General features: G+C 46.5%; 1 long non-coding RNA gene across 2 annotated transcripts in view; it reads left to right on the top strand.

The window, feature by feature from the left end:
* The first annotated feature begins 11,714 nt into the window (after nt 1-11,714).
* LOC132693695 (uncharacterized) overlaps nt 11,715-25,505 on the top strand; it is a 43,297-nt gene continuing 29,506 nt past the window's right edge. For both annotated transcript variants that reach the window (XR_009616924.3, XR_013556632.2), the window contains exons 1-2: nt 11,715-12,903; nt 17,121-17,191. This is a non-coding gene — a long non-coding RNA (uncharacterized LOC132693695). The remainder of the gene's footprint in view (nt 12,904-17,120; nt 17,192-25,505) is intronic.

The following is a 25,505-nucleotide window of genomic DNA, read 5'->3' as shown; positions in this document are numbered from 1 at the left end:
ACAGCTGGTACTTTTAAGGAGAAAGAGACAGGGAGAAGGACACTGCTAAAATAAGGTGGAAAGGTAGAAAGTAAAGAGGTGAAAATAGTTACACCAAACAAATACTAAACCAATGGAAAGCTGGTTGATGTTAAAGGAAAAAGCATTTTGCAGGATAGGAAAGGTCATGAGATAATGGTAAAATGGACAAATCACCAGGAATAGGTAAAAGTCCTAAACCTAGATGTACCTACTAACATAGACTAAAACGCATAAGATAGTCAGAATTATGAAAAGAAATTGATATACACTATAAGCACATGGAGATCTTAACATACCCCTTTCTGAAGATTAAGTAGGCTAAAGACTGTTTGAGCAATATCTCATAATTATTCACCCCCAGATTGGAAAATACATTTTCAAGCACACTTAGAACATTTAGAACAGTTCACTGTCACATATTGAGCTGAAATCTGTCTCACTGAGGTTTTTATCTTCTGGTCCTAGTTCTGTCCATTGGAACCATAAAGACATGCTACTCTTCCAGTGACAACCCTTCTAATTTTTAAAAACAGCTAAGTTTGTGACTCCAGTGAGTCACATATCTGGTTTGACCAAACAGGGGTGATTGAAGGATGACCACCACATCCGGGTGGATGGTGGTGACATTTATTGGAATAGAAAACATTGGTGATCCTGGTGGAACAGGCAACAGAGATCTCCCCTTGGATGTCTAGTGGTCTTCTAAAACTTAACATGTCTAAAATTGGTCTCTAGTCCTACATAAAAAATCTGCTTCTCTCCCAGTGTTTCTTACCTCCATGAGCGGCAGCACCACTCACTCAGTTTTTCAAGCCAGAAATCTTGGAATCATTCTTTGTCCTCCCCACCCCGCTATAACAAATCTTTCCAGAATATGTTGCGATCATATCGTTTCTCCCCTTTACCTCTACCACCTCCATTGCTCTTGTCCAGACAATAGCTTCTTAACTGATCCCCTTGCTTCTATGGTTCCCCCACACATTCTCTTCTCAATATTGGAACCAGAAAGAGCCTTTTATGTGTAAGTCAGATCCTGTCTTTCTCCTGTTCTCATCCCTACAGTGACTTCCAACAAACTTAGAGTAGAGTGCAGATTCCTTTGCATGGCCCCCCAAGGTCCCTCATGATCTCACCCCTGGCTACCTCTCTAACCCCATCCCATCTGTGCGTGCACACATACGCACATACACGCACGCAAAACTTTGGCCACATTGGCCACATTCCTAAGACTCAAGCAAGTTACTTACTTGGGTTCTTTGCACTACGCCCTTCCTTCTGTCACTTGCCTATGTGGTCATTTCACTCAGTACCACTCAGGTGTCCTCTTCAGAGGCTTTCCCTGGCCAGTCTATCTAAAATAGCACCAACTACTTCTTATTCCCTTAGCCTGCTTTATTTTTCTGCATAGCACTTCTCACTGCTTGATATTATATATTTATCTGTTCATGGTCTCTTTCCTCTAGTTTTAGCTTCTCCAGGGCAAGGCTTGGTTTAGTTCACCACTCTATCCCTAGTGCCTAGAACAGTTCCTGGCTCATAGAAACCCTTTTATAGGTATTTGAGTGGGTATTAATTCACAGTTCAAAAATCTTCAATGGCTTTTCATTGCCTGGAGCAAGGTTTCTCAGCAGTGACACTGTTGGTGTGTTGGAGAGACTGCCCGGTGCAGGGTGTTTAACAGTACCCCTAGCTTCCACCCACTGCATGTGAGCAGTACCCACCCCGAGTGGCCATCAGAAATGTAGCCATGTGTTACCAAATGCCCCCTGAAGGGTACAGACCTTCCATTTGAGAACCACAGACCTGGAGCAAGCCAACCTAAACCAGATTTACCTGTAGAGCTTAGAGAAAAAGCAAATCCCAAGACTTATCAGAGGCCAGTAGATTCAGAAGCTCATCGGCTTAGGTCAAAAGTGGCTGGTTGACAGGTACAGGGGACTGGCTGGTCTTGGTTATCATCTAGTCCCTGCCTCTCTAAGCATTGCTTCTTTGTCCTCCAACCCTCCAGCTACACCGTGCTCCTTATGACTCCATTTTTTCTGCACGTGTTTTCTTCCCTGAAGCAGAGATTACTCAATTGCTCACTACTAGGAATTTCCTCTTTCTTCATTAGCAACAGAACCCAGAATGGTACTGTTGAATCATGACTGTGCACCCAGTTAAATAACACATTTTCTGACCTTCCTCACCAATGACAGCAGCCTCTCCTCCTGCCCCTCCCCCCGCCCTCCTTCTCCTTCCTACTTTATTGGCAGAAGTTCTCCATGAATACATTCTGGTTGTACAGGCTTCCAACAGTACAAATGTATGCCTTTCACCTGCCTTCCACACAGAAATAACTACCATCAAGAGTTTAGTATATGACCTAACAATTCCCTTCTAGGAATTTAAATCCATTTATTTTCTTCAGAGTCATCCAATGTTTTTGATTCCTTATTTCCTAAGTAATGTTCATCTAGCCTTTTTATTGAGGAATCTCAAGGCACATTTTTAAAAACGTCCCTTTCGGGGCACCTGGGTGGCTCAGTCAGTTAAGTGACTGACTTCGGCTCAGGTCATAATCTCATGATCCGTAATTTCGAGCCCCGCGTCAGGCTCTGTGCTGACAGCTCAGAGCTGGAGCCTGCTCTCTCTGCCCCTCCATGCTCACACTTTCTCTCTCTCTCTCTCTCTCTCTCTCTCTCTCTCTCTCTCTCCCCCCCTCTCTCTCTCCCCCTCTCTCTCTCTCAGAAGTAAATAAACATTAAAAAAATATTTTTTTAAATCTCCCTTTCTAAGGAAATTAAATACTGAAAGTTTGAATTAGAAGATCCTTATGAAAGCCCTGCTATTTTAAATTTAATCAGGAGTCTCCTGGTTTTGAGTTCTTGTTTTCTAAGGAATGATGAAAATCTGCTTTTCTCTCTTAGCCCCCAAGTAGCCAGGTTCCAGTTAGTTTATCTCGACCTTGTCGTCTGCAGAAAGGAAGCACCACACCTTCCTTAGGACAGGGGCACCTGCCAGCGAAGGAGGCAACAGGGCAGGGGCACCTGGGTGGCTCAGTCAGTTGAGCGTCCGACTCTTGATTTCGGCTCATGTCATGATCCCAGGATCGTGGGATCGAGCCCCTCATCGGGCTCCACACTGAGCGTGGAGCCTGCTTAAGATTCTCTCTCTATCCCTCTCCCTACTTGCATTCTCTCTCTCTCTCAAACTAAAACAAACAAAAAAGAGGAGGCAACCGGGCTATACATTTAGGACTGACATATAATTTCTAGTCCGAAACATTTACCAAACGTTACCTTACTGTATTCAAGGCACTGTGGCGACGCTGCAGGGTGGGTGAAGAAACGAGACAACCCTAGCCCCCAAGAAGCTTACAGTTATTGTGGAAGGCAGTCAGCCACACAATGTTGTTTCCTTTTATGTACTTAAGAGTTAGTATCTACAAATCTTCCCGTGTTGCCCTGTCTTCATGCAGCTGAACTGTAAGGTTCACCAGAACAGAGACCGTATCCTATGTTTCATTGAATGTTCCAACACAGAAGCTCTCAGTTCGGATTAAGATGAAACTGAGTTACACAGATCATCATGTTCCTGAGTTTAAGGCTGTCTCTGCAATGAACAGTTGAGCTTCTTTGAAAAAGAAATAGCATCAGCTGCCAGAGATTTGACGTGAGGACATTTGTGCATTGTCTGGAGGTGTAATTTACTAACAGTGGGGACCAATTGCAGAGCATAGATATGTTCTTCCCCTTCCCTCCCCTCCAGCTGCAGCCAAACAGGCAGGAAGGTGACAAGGAACACTGAGATTCAGCCGTGAGAGTCAGATGCGCCCTCTCAGTTAACTGTGAAACCACAGTAGAACTGAGCAGCAGGAAAGAAGACTGGGTTCTCAGGCTCATATGGGGCTGTGGGCAATATGACACCCGGCCACATGCCCCACTGTGGTACCCGTGCCGTCCCCTGAATGACTATTAGGGTTGTGTGCGGCCCCTGTATCCTCTTATTATACTTTCTTCCCAGGCTAGCCCCCCATCTAATGCCAAGTTCAAGACCCGATCCTGTTCTGGCAACCTGAACTTTGAAATTTTTTCTAGTCTACACTCCTTACTCTCAGGCAACTTTTACCTATGTTACTCCCAACTATGACATGATTTAAAATTTCATACCTTCATTATACAGATTTCCTCACTGAAAAAAACTTAGGCCAAGTAGATCAACGGATAAAGAAAAAGAAATCACTCAGGGTTCTGTCCATGCCCCCCCCCCAACAAAACAGCCATTGTTAATATTTAATGTATTTCTCCTTTGTCTTTGCATCCATGTGTGTGTATGTGTAAAGCTAAGATTGGGATGTACATAAGTATAGTTTTAAAACATAGTGCTAATGGGCAATTTTGCATCCTATGTTTGCTACTCTACATCAGGTTATACCTAGTTCCCATGTTATGGTTTGGTATGTATAATTTTTAATGGTCCACTGCATTGTTGTTGTTTTTTTAATGCTTATTTTTGAGAGAGAGAGAGAGAGAGAGAGAGAGAGTGTGGGAGGACCAGAGAGATAGGGAGACACAGAATCTGAAGCAGGCTCTAGGCTCTGAGTTGTCAGCACGGAGCCCGACACAGGGCTCGAACCCACAAACCGTGAGATCATGACCCGAGCCAAAGTCGGATGCTTAACCGACTAAGCCACCCAGGTGCCTCTCCTCGCATTGTTAATGTAGCCCAGTGAATGCTGAGGAACTCCACATCTCACAAATTAGGGACCAGTGACTGGGTGGAGAGAAAACCCAGGAGTTTTCTGTCCAAACTGCTTCCTTCTGGAGGAAAAGTCAGATACATCTCAGACTTGGTCTCGTGGTTAAGACCTGGACTGACCCCAGGACAGCTCAGTCTCCAATCTCAGCTTTACCACAGACTGGCTATATGACCTCAGGCAAGCTACTTGGCCTTAGTTTCCCCATCTGCAAAGTCAAGATGAATATAGTTCCTTTGTTCTAAAGTTTGGGGGAGGATTAAATGAGTTAATATATGTAAAGTGCATAGAACAGTGCTTGGTATATGCTAAGTGTCTTGTAAGTGTTAGCTATTTTTCTTAGCTATGGCCCGAGGTCCTACAGGGAGGTTAGGGGATGGTGATATTTTTATTTTGTATGTCTCTGCTATGATTTAACAGTTTTTATGCCTTTAGATGGTCCTTTATTTTACTCAGGAACAGATGCATTGCTTCAGTATGAATATCAGAATTTAATTTAATTCAGGAGGAAAGGAAAAAGATTCAGGGGGAAAAATCCTCTCACAAACTTAGCCTATCATTAATTTTTTTCCCTCAAAAATGCCAAAATCCTGATTCCTCTTGATAAATCTGCCACAGAGCTTTCTTAGGGCTCTGAGCTACTAGTTTGTAAAAGCCTCTCACGTGGCCCTCTCTGTGAGCTCTGTGATCACTTCCATGATATTTGCTTCTAGAAAATCATTTCATCTAAGTTGTTTCCCCAAGGATTTAGACAGGAAAACTAGTTGTTTTTTGAATCATACCTAGAACTCATTGGCATGCTCACCGGATGTAGGGCTGGGAGACGTGGGTTCAAATCCCAGCTGCCTCCTCTGTCCTTTCACTAATCATCTGGGTGGCTTTGGGCAAACCGCATGGCATCTTTGAAGCTTGGGTTTAAATGGACATCTGCTGAAAATAGGAGTGGGTGTTGTACTTAACAGCCTCAGAAGAATGGTAGAGGCTTAGATTAAATTCAACCGTGCAAGAAAATGTAGTCAAAATTAAAAGGCATTGTATAGATATGTCATTCTTGTTTATTAGATGGAGTAACAAACTCACTTTGATTCCCCATCTGAAAGGGGCTGGGGTTTTTTGATCTCCCCAACATGTCTCCTGCATGTGCCTTCTGGAAGCCTGCCATGTCCAATAGCTAAAGATGTTCCACAATGAACAAATAATTACAGGGTCCAGCTTTTGTTTCCTCTTGGCTCTCATTATGGACTAGCCTGTTTATTTCCATCTGACAGAAGCAGACCCATTATTTTTATTGTATCTTGTTCTGTCACGTTCACGCTATTGAGTGTCACTTCATTAATTATAAGTTACAAGAGAAAATATCTCTATTTAGGCAGCGATCTACAGCTCATATGACCAGCATGGCCTTTTTAGGGAGCCTACCGCATGGTGTGCTGTGCTCCCTGAAAGACAGGCTTGTAGCTATAGTAACTGAAACCTCGTTCAGGCCAGTGGTGTGGAAAAGGCAGGGGTAGTGCTGACTGTCTCTTCACGGTGGCTCCAAACCCCCTGGGGACATTGGTAGGCTTATTGAGAGCTGGTTCCCCTGACCCCCAGCAGTGTCTTTGTCCTTCTAAGACATTCGATGTAAAACTAAAGAAGATGGCACATAGAGGATTACATATTTTAATAGCCTTGGACCAAAACGATCTATGGCACTAAGCATAGTACCTACACCTGTGGGAATCAGGATATGGTTATTCATTTGTTCAAAAGACACTTATTGAATGGATGGCTTTCAGACCAATGTGAACACATTAAAAAAAATTTTTTTTAAGCTTATTTAATTTTTTTAGTAATCTCTATGCCCAACATGGGGCTTGAACCCACAACCCTGAGATCAAGAGTCACACCCTCTTCAGGCTCTTCCACCTGAGCCAGCCAGTTGCCCCCTTTTTAAAAATTTATTGAGTGTGAACACATTTATAACATCCACATTTGCAAAAACTGTTTTCAGGTTCTGTTCCTTACTGGTATTACTTTTGCACCCACGGTAGAACATACACTCTGTTTTTCTCAGTGAAGAAGGAGTAGCGTTGGTGGTTGGTTTCCCTCCCTGTCTCTCTAAGTCCTCTTTGTGCACAGCAAGGACTTGTCAAAAGGCTGGCAGGGTTGGGGCACCTGGGTGGCTCAGTCAGTTAAGTGTCCGACTTCGGCTTAGGTCATCATCTCCTGGTCCATGGGTTCGAGCCCCATATCAGGCTCTGTGCTGACAGCTCAGAGCCTGGAGCCTGCTTTGGATTCTGTGTGTCCCTCTCTCTCTGCCCTCCCCCACTCACGCTTTCTCTCTCTCTCTCTCTCTCTCTCTCAAAAGCGAATAAACATTAAAAAAATAAAAAAAGTAAAAAAGGCTGGCAGGGGTTAGAGGTGAACCCACACTGTGACCACATCTGAACTTGAACCCAGTGTCCTTTGACCAACATTGATTAAGTAAGTATGTGCCAGGTATATGCTAAGTTCTGGGAATAAATGTGACGTGCCTGTCTGTGCTCGTGATGCAGTGGGGGATACAGACTCGGAGCAAATGAGTCTGAGAGGGCTGGTCAGGGATATACTGGAGCGCTGTGGGAACATTCAGCCGTGGTCTAGCTGGCCCGACATGAGCTTCTCGCCCCTTCTTTCTCACGTGCTGGTTCCCTGGAGGAGACGCTTTTCCAGACTCTTTCCACTAGGATAACTCCTCATCTGACCTCCCAAATTCAGTTCAAACGTCCTTTTCTAGAGAGCTTTTTTTTTTTTTTATATTCTGCCCACCCCAAACCTGTTTCCTCAGAACCCTCTGTATTAAGTTGTAGGTTTGCTCACCCAGTTCAAGATATTTTGACTATATACTATGTATTTAGCAATATGCTTAATACAAAATTAATTTGGCCCTTTTGAAGATTAGCTCATCTGATTGACACAAACCAAACTCACAAGAATCTAATATATTAACCAGAGAGATATGGTCCTCGTTTCCTGGGAGCAGGGGAGACTCGACGGGGAGAGCAGAGGAGAAGACTACACCTTTCCAAGGTCCCCCTTCTGGGCTCCTGCTGTCTGATGCACATCTCTGTGCAGTGGCAGGAGCTTGTGGGAGCCTTCTCCCAGCTGGGCTGGGAGATCCTGAAGGACAAGGACCGGGTGTTCATGAGGATGGAAAGAAGAGAACAAAGATTCCACCTGAAGGCTGTATCGGTAACATTATCGTCAACCTTGTGTCAACGTGGCTAAGCAAGAGTACCCAGTTGTTTGGTCAAACACCAGTGGAGGGGCGCATGGGTGGCTCAGTCGGTTAAGCGTCCGACTTCAGCTCAGGTCATGATCTCGTGGTTTGTGAGTTCGAGCCCCGAGTCGGGCTGTGTGCTGACAGCTCAGAGCCTGGAGCCTGAGCTCCAGAGCTTCAGACTCTGTGTCTCCCTCTCTCTGCCCCTCCCCTGCTCATGCTCTATCTCTCTGTCTCAAAAATAAATAAAAACATTTTTAAAAAATAAAAAAAAAAAGAAGCAGGTTTATAGGGGCACCTGGGTGACTTAGTAGGTTAAGCTCATAGCTGAGTAGGTTAAGTAAGTAGGCTCAGCTCATGAGTTCACAGTTCATGGGTTCGAGCCCCGCATCCGGCTCTGTGCTGACAGCTTAGAGTCTGGAGCCTGCTTCGGATTCTGTGTCTCCCTCTCTCTCTGCCCCTCCCCACTTCCACTCCATCTCTCAAAAATGAATAAACACTAACAAAAAAAAAGAAGAAGAAGCAGGTTCATAAAATGACATCAATTGTAAACTCCATTTGTTACCTGCTGATACCTGCTTAAGGAAATACCCAAACTCCCATAGATGGTGAGTTTGTTTCCCCAACTAATTCTAAGAGAAGCGCCTTCCTGATTCTATCACTCAAACTGAAGACGATCCTGAGGCTCCTGATCCCAGTGACTCCTCTGCTAATTAACCCTTGCCTGCCAGCCAGGCTGTACACTTAGGCATGGTTGGTGACAGCCTGTGGAGTTTGAAGGACATGACGAAGACATCCCCTATCAGTTATTGTTGTTACTCTCTGGAATTCACTCACCGGAAGCTGAATCATCTGTGTTAAGTAAGTACTGTCCTGTCCCAGACACTCACTGAGCACCTACTGTGCACCTGGTCCTATGCTAGTTACTGGAAATAAAGAGGTGAACAGATGAGTAAGACATGGTCCTGTACTTCAAGGAGCTCACAGTCTGGAGGGTTTAGGAAGACACAAGAACAAATAGTTACAGTGCCATGTAGTAAGTCCAAGTGTGGGTGAGTTCCCAAGCCAACCGCCAGCTTGGGTAGAAGGGGAAGTTGAGAGAAGGAGACAAAGAATGTTCCCTGGAGGAGGTAATGCCCACACTGAGCCTGGAAGAGAGGCAGGAGAAGGCCTTAGCCAGGCGAGGTGAAAGGGGGTGGTGCTGGCAGGAGGTCTGGCAGATAGAGAAACTACAAGCAGTTGTCCATGTTGCCTGGGGGACAGGAACAGCAGGAGATGAGACTGATGGAGGATAAGAGCAGACCATGGGGAGCCTTGCAGGCAGCGGGGAGCCCCTGGAAGGTTTTAAGGAGGAGAATGAAATGGTCATTTTAGACAGATTGCTGTATAGTTGCTGTGGGAGGAGGGATTAAGGGGTTGAGATTAGACAGGGAACCCAGGGGCGCCTGGGAGGCTCAGTCAGGTAAGCATCTGACTCTGGCTCAGATCATGATCTTGTGGTTCATGAGTTTGAGCCCTGGGTGCCGACAGCTCAGAGCCCGGAGACTGCTTCAGATTTGTGTCTCCCTCTCTTTCTGCCCCTCTCCCACTCACACTCTGTGTGTCTCTCTCAAAAATAAATAAACATTTTTAAAAAAGTTTTAAAGGAGCAGGGAACCCAGTTGGAAGGGGCCTCAAGGAGAAATGAAAAGATGAATTTGAGAAATATTTAGAAGGATAAAATGTACAGGACTTGATGATTAACTGAATGTAGGCATCCCGCCCCAGGATATTTTGAAGCAAATCTCAGGTCTTCACATCCTTTCATCTGCAAATAGTTCAGGATATCTATCTAAAGGATGAAGATCCTTAGAAAAATAACCACAATACTATTTTCACTCCCCTCAATGAACAATCATGCTTTAATAGTACCAAATATCTAGTCAGTGTTCAATTTCCATCATTGTTAGCTCCTTGATTTTTTAAAAAAATATTTGAATCAGAATCAATAAGACCCATACACTGTGATGGGTTGGCATGTCGGATTCTCTCTCTGTTATTTAGAAACTGGCTCATTAGTCCCATAGCATTTCCCATGGTACAGATTGTGCTGATCACATCCTGTGATGGCTCTTGAATGTGTTCTCCTGTCACTTTTATTTTCTGTAAAATGTTCCTTGGTTATAGAGACCTGATCACATTCAGGTTTGATTTTTTTTCCCTTTTGGTCAAGATTAGGTGGTACTGTTCTTCTCACAAGGCTTGATCGTCTCTCTTTTTGTGATGTTAGCAGCCACTGGTGACAATTGCCTAGATTTATGAATTTGTTAGGTTTTGCAAAATGACAACGCATCCTTTTAAGAGGCTGTGACACATTGTCTATCATGGCAGTGTGAATAAGTGTGCCACACCTTCTTCTCCAGGGGGACACATGACACCTGTGCTGGCCAGGGGGAGAAAGGGGAGAAAGGTGACAGAGGACACATCCTTTACCTCAGGCACACTCCCCCTACCCGCTCTGCCAGTTCCTCCTAGGGGTATTCCGTTCCTCCGGGGTGGAGGTACCTCAGAACTGAAAGATTCCGTTTCCCAGGGAGGATCTAAACTAGTAAAAGCCTTACCTGATGGGATGAGATTAGACCTGCTCCTTCAGGGAAGAAGTGTCTTCTAAATCAAAGCAGGACTTTGCTGGAATTAATCATGGCCATAGATGTGTCATCTTGGTCTGACTAAACAGAGTGTAAAAGCAAGCTGGGGTCTGATAAATGACACCGGTGAGCTGAGGAAGGACTATGTGCCCAGAAGGAACTTCTCTACTTTCATTTTAGGAAAAGGACAGCAAAAACAAAGAAATTAGCAGTGATTGCCCAGTGCTAGCGCCAAGGGAGGGAAAATGCTAAATCTATGGTCACTAGAGCAGTACATTCTGCCTTGGGCAGGGATATTCATTTACTCATTCAGCAAACACATATTGAGTGCTTACTGTATACCAAGCATTGTGTGTCACACCCTAGGGGTTGAATGTAAGCTCTGCTCTCACCTTTCCCATTCTGGTGGAAACACAGAACGATATACAGATAGAGTTCACAGGGCTAAGTGCCTAAAGGGGTAGGACAGAGCCCCCCAGAAGCATGAGATTCTGAGTTCACCAAGCCCCCTGGGGAACCTGACCATGGAAAAGGACCTGCCAACATGAGACCACCACTGCCTCGCCCGTCTCCCCATTTTTTAATTTTTTTAAAGGGTTTTTTTTTTTTTTTTTTAATGTTTATTTATTTATGGGAGACAGAGAGACAGAGTGGGGAGGGGCAGAGAGAGAGGCAGACACAGAATCCCAAGCAGGCTGCAGGTTCTGAGCTGTCAGCACAGAGCCTGATTTGAGGCTCGAACCCATGAACCGTGAGATGGTGAACTGAGCCGAAGTCAGATGCTTACCTGACTGAGCCACCCAGGCGCCCCCCCCCCCATTGTTTGATTTTTAGGGAATTGTGACTTTTGCAATCCGCGATAACGTAACAAGATGGATACTTGTTTGGGTTCGAACACTCTTATCAGATCCTATGACACCCATTCTGCTGTGCCATAGGCAGGGAACAGGCAACGTTCTAGCCAAGGCTTGGCCCCATAAGAAAACTTACACACACACAAATACATCCCGTTGTTTTTAATTGTGGTAAAATTCACGTAACAATTTACCATCTTCATTTTTAAGTGTACAGTTCAGTGGTGTTTCATACATTCACGACGTTGTGGCCCGAAGTAAAGGGGATCCCTATATTAAGTAAAAGGATGAGCTGGAAAACCTTTAAAGCTCCTTCTAGATAATAGGTTTTATAGAAATCACAACTTTTCGGTGCTGGCAAACTCTACCCTCCCCGTGACTGGATCCGGCTGTCACTTCTCTTGCCAGTGATACCAGAACGGCTGGCTTGCCTCTGTCACAGCAAATGATGAGGTGGCCATGCTCCAGTGGTCCTGAAGAGAATTCATTTTCTCCCCGATACAATGGGGAAAGCAGAAATTAATATATTGAATGTCACACTTTTTTAAAACCAGACATTTATTGTGCAACGAATCCTTGGAATCTTTTTTTAAAATGTTTATTTATTTATTCTTGACAGAGACAGAGAGAGAGAGAGAGAGAGAGAGAGAGCGCACGCACAAGTAGGGGAGGGCAGAGAGCGAGAGAGAAGGAGGCACGGAATCCCAGGCAGGCTCCAGTCTCTGAGCAGTCAGCACAGAGCACAGAGCCCCACGCAGGGCTCGAACTCACAAACTGTGAGCTCGTGACCTGAGCCAAAGTCAGCCGCTCAACCAACTGAGCCACCCAGGCGCCCCAGAAATCATTTTTTTAAGCTTCTTTTTGAGAGAGCGAGCAAGGGAGGGGTAGAGAGGGGCCAAGCAGGCTCTGCACTTGACAGCAGAGGGCCCGATGCAGGCCTCGAACTCACGACTGCGAGATCCTGACCCGAGCTGATACCGAGAGTCCCACGCTTACCCCACGGCGCCACCCAGCCGCCCCTAATCCTTGAAATCCTGAAGATGAACCGGATTCTGCAACAGCTGCCCTCTTGGGGGAGGGGTTCTTCCTTCACGGGATCCGGGCCCGAACGCGCGGTACACAGGTTTCAGGCGCCTCACGTTACAGGCTCCCAGGGACGCTTCATCTTGTAGCCTTGGAGCTCTGGTTGCACTTTCTCTTCCGCTTGCCCGGGCGGCCAACTTCTGAGGGTGGCGGAGTCACCGCGGCGCCACGGCACGTGCGTCTTCCCCTCTCGTTTCTGCGGCCCAGACGGAGGAGGCCGGAAGAGAAGACACTTCCGCTCTCTGAACACGGCTTTTCTCGACTAAGTTCGCCAGCGCGTTAGGGGACTGGCCCAGTTGGCGGCATGAAACTACCCATGGGCGTGAAACTAAGTATAAGGTGAGGTCGTATTTAATTTTTTGTGTTGCGGTCATCTTTCATCCCAGACCCTCCCGTCTGCCCTCTGGAGAGCTACGTGGTTGTTGTCATTTCCCTTCACGGTGTGAAAAAAAAATTTTTTTTAACATTTATTTATTTTTGAGAGACTGAGACAGCACGAGTGGGGGAGGGGCAGAGAGAGAGGGAGACGGAATCCGAAGCAGGCTCCGTGGGGGCTTGAACCCACAAACCGTGAACCGAATGAGCCCCCCCCCCGCCCCAGGCGCTCCCCCCCCCCCCCACAGTTTTTATTTTCATGTTCAGCTAACTCACACGTATCCATCATGGTGTCACTCCAAGGAGACTACCGGAGGCTTGCTAGAAGGCGGATGGGAGACTGGGCCCCGGGGGTGGTGGCTGCTTGCTGGGGACAGGCTCTGCTACCAAGCAGAGCTGAATTTCAATCCTGGTTCCGCCCCTTTTACTAGCGAGTGACTTGAACCAAGTTGGCCCATATTTCTGAACCTTCATTTCAGCATCTGTAAAATGAAAGAAGCCACACCCACCTGAGAAGGTTCAAGGAAGGACTAAAGGTCCAGAGCGGACATGTACTGGTCATCTCCTATCAGTCCCTTGATTTTAAGCTGGGGACTCTCCTGCTCCCAGCCATGTATCCTGAGTGGGAGACATCATCTCTGCCCCTCGACACGGTTCCTGATTGGCTTAGGACAGCCAATATGCCTTCCCCGGTCACAGGGGTAGGGCTACTGATGGGCACGGACCTTAGAGCTGATGGGAGGCACAGGAACATAGGCTGGGGGTTTCTGGGAAGGAGAAACTGCTCTCATCCATGTGGACTTGAACAAGGAAAGATGTCACCCCAGGAGCTGCTCACAGCTCCTCCTTGTGAGGAGCCCCTCACAGAAGGTAGGGGAAGAGTCTGCCTGAGAATGGAGCCAGTCCTGCACGCCTCGCCTGAAGCTAGAGAGTTCCCCTGGACCGTTCAGCTAAATGGGCCAGTAGATCTACTTTGTTATTTCAGCCAGGTTGAGGTGAGTTTTCTGTTTCTTACAACATCGTCAAGATGTAGTGGGTTGTAATTGATTGTAGTGGGTTAAACGGTGGTCCAAAATGATACATTCACATCTTAGCCCCTAGAACTCGTGAACGTGACTTATTGGGAAAAAGGGTCTTTGCAGATATTGTGAAGTTAAAGATCTCGAGACGAGATCATCCTGGATTTTCCAGGTGCGCCCTAAACCAATGACAGGTGCCCTGATGAGAGACGCAGAGGTGGAGACAGAGACCAGAGTTGTGGCCCCAAAGGCCGAGGCACACCCAGAGCCCCCACAAGCTGGGAGAGACAAGGAGGTGTCCTCCTTTAGAGCCGTCAGGAAGAACATGGCCCTGCCGACACCTCGATCTTGGACTCCGGCCTCCAGAGCCCCATGAGAGAAGAAATGTCCATTATTTTAAACCACCTAGTCTATGGTTATTTGATACACTGATCAATGTGCATTTACAAATATTAGTGTCCTCATCTTTATGTACATTTAACTTCTTTCCGTGACTTTCCCATTCACCTTCCCTAAAAGGGCTGAGGCAGTCCAGCCTCAAGTTCAGCCTCAAGCCAGGCTGCCTTGGTTACATACCAGCTTGGCCACTTCCTAGCTGTGTGACTTTAAGCAAATTACTTACCCTCTCTGTGCCTCAGTTTCCTCCCCTGTAAAATGTTTTTAGTAGGACTCAATGAGTGAGTGCATGTAAGTGCTTAGAGTAGTGCCTGGCGCGTAGCAAGCTGTGCACATACGCAGTGGCTGTTATGTATTCTCCCCTGTTCTTGGGTGATTTCCTTTCCTCATCGGAATGCTGCTTCTTCATGGTAATGAGCCCGGTTTTGTTCCTGACTAGATTTTTAAAATTATTATTACTTGTGATTCAGTCACCTCATTATGCTTTGGGGCCATTAAACTGGGGGACATGTCACTCAAAAAAAGTATGAACACACTGAGTCCGGTGGGATCTCCCTAGACAGCCAAAGTTAATGATTAGGAAAGTCAAAAGTCTACACCATTAGCAAAACAGAAAGACAAAGAGCCTGATTTAACTAATAAGCTGTTCAATACCATGGCTTCTAATTGACTTTCTCTAGGCTTCCTTTTGAAATGCTTATTTCAAAGGGTATAAATAATTTAATTGATTTTCAGAATAATTGACTTGTTTTTGGCAGGTATTTCTGCTTCTTTGCTTTGTGGTGGGAGGAGATCCTGGGAGAAGGAAGGATTACTAGATTTAAGGGCCCCTACAACTATCCTGTTTTCCAAATTTTAAAGACAACATTTGTTTTTCAAATAAACATTGTTTTCTTTTCTTCAAAGGAATTTGAAAGTAGGCTTTAGCTTAGAAATCGTGGCACAAGGGCTTTTATGACTGTTTCTAATCCAGACACTGTCAATTTCCAGAAATGATAAACTTACTAGTACAGCTGGACCTCCAGAGCATGCCTTCCGTGTCTCACTAGTAGCTGCAAGTCCCTACCTCCCTGCTCACCCACGGGGCCTGCTCATCTTAAAACTGGACTGTGGGGGCGCCTGGGTGGCTTGGTCGGTTAAGCGTCCGACTTCGGCTCAGGTCATGATCTCACGGTCCGTGGGTTCGAGCCCCGCGTCGGGCTCTGTGCTGACAGCTCAGAGCCTGGAGCCTGTTTCGGATTCTGTGTCTCCCTCTCTCTCTGCTCCTCCCCTGTTCATGCTCTGTCTCTCTCTGTCTCAAAAATAAATAAACGTTAAAAAAATTTTTTTTAAAAACTGGACTGTGTTCGGGGCACCTGGGTGGCTCGGTTGGTTAAGCATCTGACTCTTGGTTTCGGGTCAGGTAATGATCTCATGTTTCATGAGTTCGAGCCTCACATCAGGCTCCATGCTGATAGTGCCGAATAGGCTTGGGATTCCCTCTCTCTCTCTCTCTCTTTCTGCCCCTCTCCTGCGCTCTCTCTGTCTCTCTCAACATGAAAAAATAAACTTAAAATTTTTTTGAAAAACTGGACTATGTTTTTTTCTTCTCACTCTCCTTCCTTCCTATAAATGGGGAAGGAGAGAGGGACAGATACGTCTGCTTCCCAAGCAGATTCCTTTGCCATATTTGCAAAATCAAAAGCCTTTTGTGGTACGATGAGCATGGCTAGAAACCTTGATTTATGTGACGTCAGATTTCCTAAAAGAGGGAGACCTCTATGTGGCTCTCACCTTCATGAGCAAGACCTTCATGGGCAATTCTTAGAGCAAGTGACTTATTAAGAAAGCTCAGAGGGATGCCTGGGTGGCTCAGTCAGTTAAGTGTCTGATATCAGCTCAGGTCAATCTCATGGTTCGTGGGTTTCAGCCCCGCATTGGGTTCTGTGCTGACAGCTCATAGCCTAGAGCCTGCTTCAGATTCTGTCTCCCTCTCTCTCTGCCCCTCCACCACTTGCACTCTGTCTCTCTCAAAAATAAATAAACGTTGAAAAGAAAAAAGAATGAAAAAAAAAGCCTGAGAGAATAAAATTATTGCTACCATTGTATAGAACAACAATGACAACAACAACAACAAAAACAACAACAACAACAACAACAACAAGACTAGTACCATCTTATCAATGCCATGTTTGAAAAATGAAGACCTAATTCTTTGCACTGTGATTTTATGACATCTGGAGGCTCTTATTCAGTATGGTAGGCGAAGTACTCATTTTGAAAAAGGCACTGGCATGGCTCTGTGCCCTGGGTAAGCTCTGACTTCTCTCCTTGAGCTGGGTGGACACTGGTGGGTGAGTTTCAAGATACAACAGTGAGAGGCTTTGACATGATACCTGTCCCGATCTTACCAGAAGCCTCCGAGCCAGAGGCCAGCCGTATCTTCACCTGGGCTGAGCAGCAACCAGATGGTGGGTTTGGGGTTCAGGGGTGGAAGTGGGAAAGGCAGGGGGGAAAAAGGAGAATGCAAATGAGGGGTGGGAGGAGGAAGAAAAAAAACCAAACAGATCAGACATTAGGAAGAAGGAAGCACAGGCCTTTGCCATATGTCAGTGTCGTGTCTCAGTCTGCACTTTGTGGTTTCGGTGCTGTTAGAGAAGCAGAAGGAGTCCAAGATGGCAAGAGAACATTTTCCTAAAAGAAAACCATTCTAAAAAAAGGTTTATGGTGGTAGAGATAAAACTCCTGCTTAAATTGGTTTTCTCACTATTCTTGCTTTTTCTGCAGGCTGAGAATGGTGTCATGGAACAAAGAATAATCACCATTTCTTAAAAGGCCCCGGTCTAAAGTGAACACAGGTATGTACGGATCTGTTACTTTCTACCTCTCCCTGGTCTGTAGACTGTCTGGTGCTATAGGTAGATGGAAGGCAGTAAGGATTGTGTTTAGGAGAAATCTGTTCATGGTGGCTTTACTGAAAGGGAGTTATTGTTCTTATACACCAAATCTGGAAGTAGTCAGTCCACGGATAGCATTTGGGCTTTCTGTCTTCCATTTGACCATCTTTAGCGTGAGCTTCCCTCCACATGGTCATAAGATGGCTACCAAGCCTCCGAGCGTTGCCTTCAAGTTCCAAGCAGGATGGTTAAGAGCAGAAGGTAAAAGACACACGTCAACTGAGTTTATTTCCTTCCCCAAAGCTTATTATCTCATCGTCCAGAACTGAGTCACGTGGCCTCCCAAGGAACAAGGGGGCTGCTACTCCAAATGAAGTTGGGGTCATTAATAGGGAAAACAGGAAAAAGAATGTGAATAGGCAACTCTCAGTGTCTGTTACACAGGGGTCCTTTACCTAGCTAGGCTCCGTGGGCCTCCAGAGAGCTATGGTGAGTATTCATAGAAACATTTGCACAAATGTGTCTATGTGCATTTTTCTCCAAATTCTCAGCTTTATCTCTCCAAATATTTCCTCTCCTCCATTCTCCTCTGTCTTTTCTTTTTGGACTCCAGGTAGGCATATACTAAACTTTCTCACTTTGGGAGTTTACTCTCTTTGATATTTCTATCTTATCGTCTCTGTGTTATACACTGTACAATAGCCTCAGGTCCAATTCACTAATTTGCTCTTCAAATTATCTATAACCTTCTGCTTAACACATCCACAGTTGTTTTCATGTTCTAAACTTCTCAATGGGGCTCCTGGCGCTCAGTTGGTAAAGTATGTGACTTGATTTCAGGGTCATGAGTTCAAACTTCACTGTTGGACATGGAGCCTACTTAAGAAGAAAGTTCTAGTTAGTTCTTTTTTTTAAATTGCCTTCCTACTTTTCAACAATCTCTTTCTCATTTTCATTCTGTCTCTTTAAAAAAAATTGTTTTTAATGTTTCTTTTAAGAGAGCAGAGCATGCACATGCATGTCAGGGAGGAGCAGAGAGAGAGGGAGAGAACGTCAAGCAGGCTCCGTGCTGTCAGTGCAGAGCCCAGTGCGGGGCTCGAACTCACTAATGTGAGAGCATGACCTGAGCCAAAAAGAGTCAGGCATTTAACTGACTGAGCCACTCAGGCGCCCAAGAGATACATTTTTTTTTTTTTTTTAACTTTTTTTTTTTCTTTTGAGACAGAGAGAGACAGAGCATGAATGGGGGAGGGGCAGAGAAAGAGGGAGACACAGAATCGGAAGCAGGCTCCAGGCTCTGAACCATCAGCCCAGAGCCCGACGCAGGGCTCGAACCCACGGACCGCGAGATCGTGACCCGAGCTGAAGTCGGACGCTCAACCGACTGAGCCACCCAGGCGCCCCCCAAGAGATACATTTTTAAAACATATTTGAGGGGCGCCTGGGTGGCTCAGTCAGTTAAGTATCTGACTTCGGCTCAGGTCGTGTTCTCCTGTTTCATGAGCTCAAGCCCCACATCAGGCTCTGTGCTGACAGCTGAGAGCCTGGGGCCTGCTTCGGATTCTGTGTCTCCTTCTCTCTCTGCCCCACCCCCGCTTGCACTCTGTCTCTCTGTCTCTCTGTCTCTCTCAAAAAAAACATTAAAAAAAATTTTAAACATATATTTGAAACTTTAAAAACACCTCTCTCAATAACTCATGGGTCAAAGTTAATGGATATTTAATTAATGGACATTTAAATTATTTAGCATTGAATAATGAACATGCCTCATGTTAAAACTTGGGAGATGCCATGGAAGCCATACTTCAAGGGAAATTGATGGCCTTAAATGCTTCTATTAGAAGAGAAAAAAGGATAAAAGTCATGAGATAAACATCCAACCCAATAAACTTAAGGACAGGAGAAAGAAGGTGATGGTAGAGATAAAAGGAGTAACTAAACCATGGATCTGGGTAGAGGCCCAGGTCATCCACCAGAGGTCATTGCTTTTCACCATGTGATGGGGTCTTGGACACCCTGGTTGTAGGCTGCTACCCTTGGGGCTGGGGCCAGGCCATGCTGTCTCCTTGCCAAGAGGCCCAGTTGCTGTCACCCACCAGGTGACACCTTCCCGTGCTGCCCCCTGCTTCTTTTCCCACCTGCCTCCAACCCAAAGCCGCCGGCATAAACGCTCCTCATTGGAACCCTGCTTAGTGGTGAGCCATCCGGTTCCTCATTCTTCTCCCTGCACATCCTGTCCTCTCCTGGCTCTTCCCCAAGGTCACCATGCCTTGGCAGCCAGCCAGGAACTTACTTCTCATTTCCCCACACCTGTCACACCAGTGGTCTGGGGATGCACTTTGCATCCTCCTGCTCCGCCGCCCCCCACCTCCAGTCACATCTTCCTTCCCTTCCTCTCCTGCCTGCTACCCCTGCCCTACGTCAGACCTCATCATACTTGTCCTAATTTTTGCAAGAGCCTCCGCATGGTCTCTCTGCCTTCAGCCTGGCCCTCCCTTTTCATTCTCCCCACAGCAGGTCATTCCCAGAGTAACCTTTGTAGAAGCACAGATCACGTGGCCCCTCTTTACACTGGCTTACATTTCCTGGGAGGTCTCCATTAACTCCCCAGGCAGTTAGGGACTCTGTCCCTGCTATTCCTCTAACACCCAGAGCAAACCTTGGTCATATTACCTGTTATGTCCCTGGCACATGTATGGACCTTGTGGAGAGGGACCACGTAGGTGTCGCTGGTCGGAGTGTGGTCTGTGAACTAGCACCTTCAGTATCACATGGGGGCTCCTTAGAAGTACAGAATCTCAGGCCTCACCCAAATCTACAGAATCTTAATTTGCATTTAATAAGCTCCCAGGTGATTCATTTGTTCCTTAAGATTTGAGAAGCACTAATGACTGATGAGCAGTTTCTGCAAGGGTGGAGGGCAAAAGAATCTGAAGTTCAAGTTGGTCTTTTCATTTCCTTTGTTTTGGTGAGCTCTGGGTGGGGGTGGAAGGGTGGAGGCAGCCTATTGAAATGACCTACACGCATCCTAGACTGAATAAAATCAATGCACGCTTTGAGACTTAGATCAGAAAGAGAACTGATTATTCTGGAAACAGCTGACAATTTCAGGTTAATGCTGTGCTGCCCTGAATAAGGCAGACAGATGCCAGGATATGTCAGCAAAAGGACCTGTCATGGCATCAATTAGGAGAAATACTGAACACTCACCCCTTTGTTGGAGCCCAGCATGAAGGGGAGTACAGCGGGAGGGTGAGAAGAAGGGAGACAGCTCTGTCCTGGCAACAGGAAATTGCCTTAGGAAGATTGATTTGCGCATAGTGCAAAGTCATTGTTAGACAGAAAAGACTGTGTGCTGAGCCTTTCCTGCATGTTTCACTCACCCAGGCTGTCCTACCCAATATATTCTTAGCACTCCTCTTGCTCATCCAGCAGTCACAGGAGTGGCACTTAAATAATGGGCCCCGAAGCCTCACTTCCTGAAAGGCTCCAGTAATCTTTTGTTGATACAAAATAGATCTCCAGGGCATATCTAAGCTTTCCGACGTGGAGGCTGCTTGGTGGGGTCTGGGACAGGGCAGGGCTGTAACAACAGCCTTCGGGTAGCCAAGAGAGCCCCTGCTGAGGAGAGCATCACTATTTGTTAAAGATTCGTCTTCAAAAAGGGCGCACGGGTGGCCCTTTTTGATTCTTGATCCTAGCTCAGGTCATGATCTCACGGTCCCTGGGATCAAACCCCGAATTGAGCTCCTTGCTGACAGCGCGGAGCCTGCTTGGGATTCTGTCTCCCTCTCTCTCTCTCTTTGCCCCTCACATGCTTTGTGTCTCTCTCTCTCTCTTTCAAAAATAAATAAATAAACTTAAAAAAAAAAAAAAAAAAAGATCTACCTCCATATACCGAGCACCATGCTGGCAAATGGACATACATGACCATACTCATTCCTCTCTCTGGCCATATCACCCTGGTATTCTCATTCCTACAGCTGAAGGAGCTGAGAGACATTGGCACGTGGGTGGCATCCCACAGCTAACAAATGGCAGCGATGGCATTATAAATGGCAGAGGGTTAAATTGTGACACCTCTCCCCCCCACCAAAAAAAGATACGTTGAAGTTCTCACCCCTAATATTTCAGGATGTGAGCTTATTTGGAAACAGGTTCATCGCAGAGGTCATTGGTTAAGGTGATACTGTACTAGGGTGGGCCCTAAATCAAACATGACTGGCGTCCTTATGAGAAGAGACACAGGAGGGAGAAGGCGGGGGTGAGAATGAGGGAAGAGATGGGACGGATGCAGCTGCTGGGCAAGGAGCACAGGACTGCAGGAAAACATGAGAAGCCAGATATGGCAAGGGAGGGTGTTCCCCTACAGATTTCAGGTGGAGTATGCCACTGTTGACACCTTGATTTTGGACTTCTAGCCTCCACAGTGATGAGGCAATAAAGTTCTCTCGTTTCAAGCCACTGCTGGCACTTTGTGGCAGTCCAGTGCACCTGGGAGCATGGTTTTCCCATTGCCATCACCCCACAGACAGGATCTCAAGGGAGCCATTCGGGGCGCTCAGATCGACAGCATCCACACTCACGTGCCCACTCCAGACCCTTCCTGTGCACATGTGAGATGGTCATCATGGTGGAGAAACTCAGCTCTGCTTGGAGGGCTCCTAAGGTGGGGCTGACAGATGCGCAGCAGGGGAGCCAGGGGTGCCTGGGTGGCTCAGTCAGTTGGGCGTCCGGCTTTGGCTCCAGTCGTGGTCTCGCAGTTAGTGAGTTCAAGCCCCGTGTCGGGCTCTGTGCTGACAGCTCAGAGCCTAGAGCCTGCTTCAGATTCTGTGTCTCCCTCTCTCTCTGCCCCTCCCCTTCTCATGCTCCCTCTCTCTCTCAAAAATAAATAAACATTAAAAGAAAAAAGCAGGAGAGCCAAAATCCTTCCTGGAGAGACCCTGGAAACCCCACCATTTTATAAAGAAAGAAAGCAGGAGAGAGTGTCAGAGTCAGACCCCGGGAGACTGGGATCCTTGCAAATCTTTGCAAGGGATTTTTTGAGGGAGGGCTCTCAGGAGAAACCTGCAAGAGGAAGATGCTGAGGAAAGATGTGGCTTCGGGAGATGACCGGCCTCCACCTGACCCTGTGGGAAGCTCAGAGCACAACTTGCCCCACAGAGGTGGTTTCCCCCGGCAAAAAGGCAAGGGATGTTGTAAAAGAATCCTGGCCTCCACCCACCACTGGCTAGGCTGAGGCTGTTTTGTTTTTGCACAGCGTATATTCACGTGATGATGGGAGGAGATGGAGTGGGGTGGAGGGAGGGGGGGAAAGAAGGAACTAACTAGAAGTTAATTAAGGTTCCTTCTTGGTGTGACTCTGGAGGAGTAGGGGGCACAGGAGGGAAAGATAGTGTTGACAGAATCCCTCATCGTTTAATGATCAATGTTCCAAGAGCAACACAGCCTTTGACTTCTTCCCCCTCTGGAACTCATTACTTACATAGAAGTTTGACTAAAATTCAAAATACCTTAAAAAAAAAAAAAAAGATTTGGATCAATTAATGAAGCAGGTTTTCTAAATAAGGAGGACCCAGGGGTGCTTGGAGCACATCCGCAGCTCTCTGAAATGATGATGCTCTCTTCCTTCCCCATCCTTATGCCTCAAGAATAAAACCAAACACAGCAAGGCCTTCCTTGGTCCTAGCATCAAGGTTAAAGCCCAGGGCCAACGACTTTCCTTTACTGGAAGGCAAGCACAACGATGTGCGGTGGGGGGAGAATGGAAGACAGAGAGGCTTCTGTCCCCAGTGCAGGACAGCCCCTGGGGGAGGCTGATCCTGGGGACTATGCAGAGACCCTACGGAGCTGCTTCAGGGCTGGCCTGGGGCTCTTTGTGCCGCTTCTTCATTTCTTCTCACCTACTTTATCTGATGCCTCTGTGAGCTGGGGAGACAGCGTGTCTTTTCTCATCTCACCGGGAATGGGGAACGGAAGTAAGGACAGGGCTGGCCGTGGGCCAACTGGGAGACGCTGGGACAGTCCCCCACTGCTCCCTCTGCTCCCTGGTGGTGCTGGTGCGGGTGCCGCCTGCCCACACATGCCTCCATCTGGAGGCATCTGGAGCCTCCTCTGAGTTCTTCCTTCCTGCTCACCCTGAAGAGCTTCCTGTTCTCCCCACTCCCCCCACCCCATACCTTTGCCTCCAGTTATCCAGTTACCTGGTTGGTAACCAGCCAGAACTAGAAGCCATGCTCCTCTCCATGCTCACCTGTCTCCCTCACACTTCCATTCATACTAAGGTGCACATGGCTGATAGGAACCTCACTCTCCCTGGGATGGGGGGGAGAGGGTGTCATTCTTTTACATCCATCAGAGTACTGAGCTGACACATGGAGCTCCCCGGGGAAGAACTGTAGACTTGGGAAGTGAGTGGCAGAGATGGGAGTCCCTGGAACCACATATTGATTACTAATTCATTTCACAGTATTTATTGAGCCAGGGCAGTGGGGGTGGGGGGAGATGTAGAAATAGAGATTTGGCAAAATTTTATGTACGAAATGGATCTCATAGGAGCTCTCCTGTTCTCGATCTACATCATAGACCACTCCTAGTGGGGTATGTCTGTGTGATGTGTGTGTGGTGTGTGTGCGTGAGGCATGTGATGTGGGGTGTGTGTGTGTGATTTGGTGGTGTATGTTGGGGGATGTGTAGTGTTGTGTACAATATGTGGGATGTGTGGGATGTCTGTGATGTATGTATGATATGCTCAGTGTGTGTGGTGTGGAATGCATATTGTGCTTGTACGTGCGTGTATGTGTGTGTGTAAAGGAGCACCTTCCATAGCACCCTGGTTGGCATAAAATACTCACCTTTTGTCTATACCCCAAATACTCAGTCTACCTCCATCTCTACCTTCTCAAGCACCATTTGGGGGCACTGGGACAAGTGAGGACACTCAGTCTCTCAGCTGTTATTTATTGAATCTCTACCTCAAATCAAAGATGGCCATTTTGCATTCATTTCTGTGTATGGTGCTAGGTAGGGGTCCAGCTACATTCTTTTGCATGGGGACACCCAGTTTTCCCAGCACCATTTGTTGAAAAGACTGTTATTTCCCCATTGAATCACCTTGGCCCTCTTTATTGAAAACATTTGACATATATACAAAGGTTTATTTCTGGGTTCTCTATTCTATTCCATTCGTCTACATATCTGTCTTTATTCCAGGACCACATTATCTTTAAATTTTTTTTAATGTTTTATTTATTTTGGGGACAGAGAGAGACACAGCATGAGCAGGGGAGGGGCAGAGAGAGAGGGAGACACAGAATCTGAAGCAGGCTCCAGGCTCTGAGCTGTGAGCACAGAGCCCGACGCGGGGCTTGAACTCACAAACTGTGGGATCATGACCTGATCCAAAGTCAGACCCTTAACCTACTGAGCCACCCAGGCGCCCCTCCAGGACCACATTATCTTGTAGTACGTTTTAAAATCAGGAAGCCTGAGTCCTCCAGCGTTGTTCTCTTTCAAGATTTTTTGGGTAATTCAGGATCCCTTAAGGTTCCATATGAATTTTAAAATGTATTTTTCAGGGTGCCTGGGTGGCTCAGTCGGTTAAGTGCTGACTTTGGCTCAGGTCATGATCTCGCGGTTCGTGGGTTCAAGCCCCCTGTCAACCTCTGTGCTGACAGCTCAGAGCCTGGAGCCTGCTTTCGATCCTATATTTCCCTCTCTGCCCCTCCCCCACTCATGCTCGCTCTCTCTTGCTCTCTCAAAACTAAAATAAACATTCAATTTTTTAAATGGATTTTTCTTTATTTCTTTATCTTTTTATTTATTTTTTAATATAATTTATTGTTACATTGGTTTTCATACAACACCCAGTGCTCATCCCGACAAGTGCCCTCCTCAATGCCCATCACCCACTTTCCCCTCTCCCCCACCCCCCATCAACCCTCAGTTTGTTCTCAGTATCCAAGAGTCTCTTATGGTTTGCCTCCCTCCCTCTCTGTAACTTTTTTTTCCCCCTTCCCCTCCTCCATGGTCTTCTGTTAAGTTTCTCAAGATCCACATATGAATGAAAACATATGGTGTCGGTCTTTCTCTGACTGACTTATTTCACTTAGCATAATACCCTCCAGTTCCATCCATGTTGCTGCAAATGGCCAGATTTCATTCTTTCTCATTGCCATCTTCTTTATCCATTCATCAGTTGATGGACATTTAGGCTCTTTCCATAATTTGGCTATTGTTGAGAGTGCTGCTATAAACATTGGGGTACAAGTGCCCC

Source organism: Panthera onca, chromosome B4, assembly GCF_046562875.1.
Source record: "Panthera onca isolate mPanOnc1 chromosome B4, mPanOnc1 haplotype 2, whole genome shotgun sequence".
NCBI classification, from domain to species: Eukaryota; Metazoa; Chordata; class Mammalia; order Carnivora; family Felidae; genus Panthera; species Panthera onca.
The sequence above is the reverse complement of the archived record's forward strand: the minus strand, read 5'-3'. Positions and strand labels throughout refer to the sequence as shown.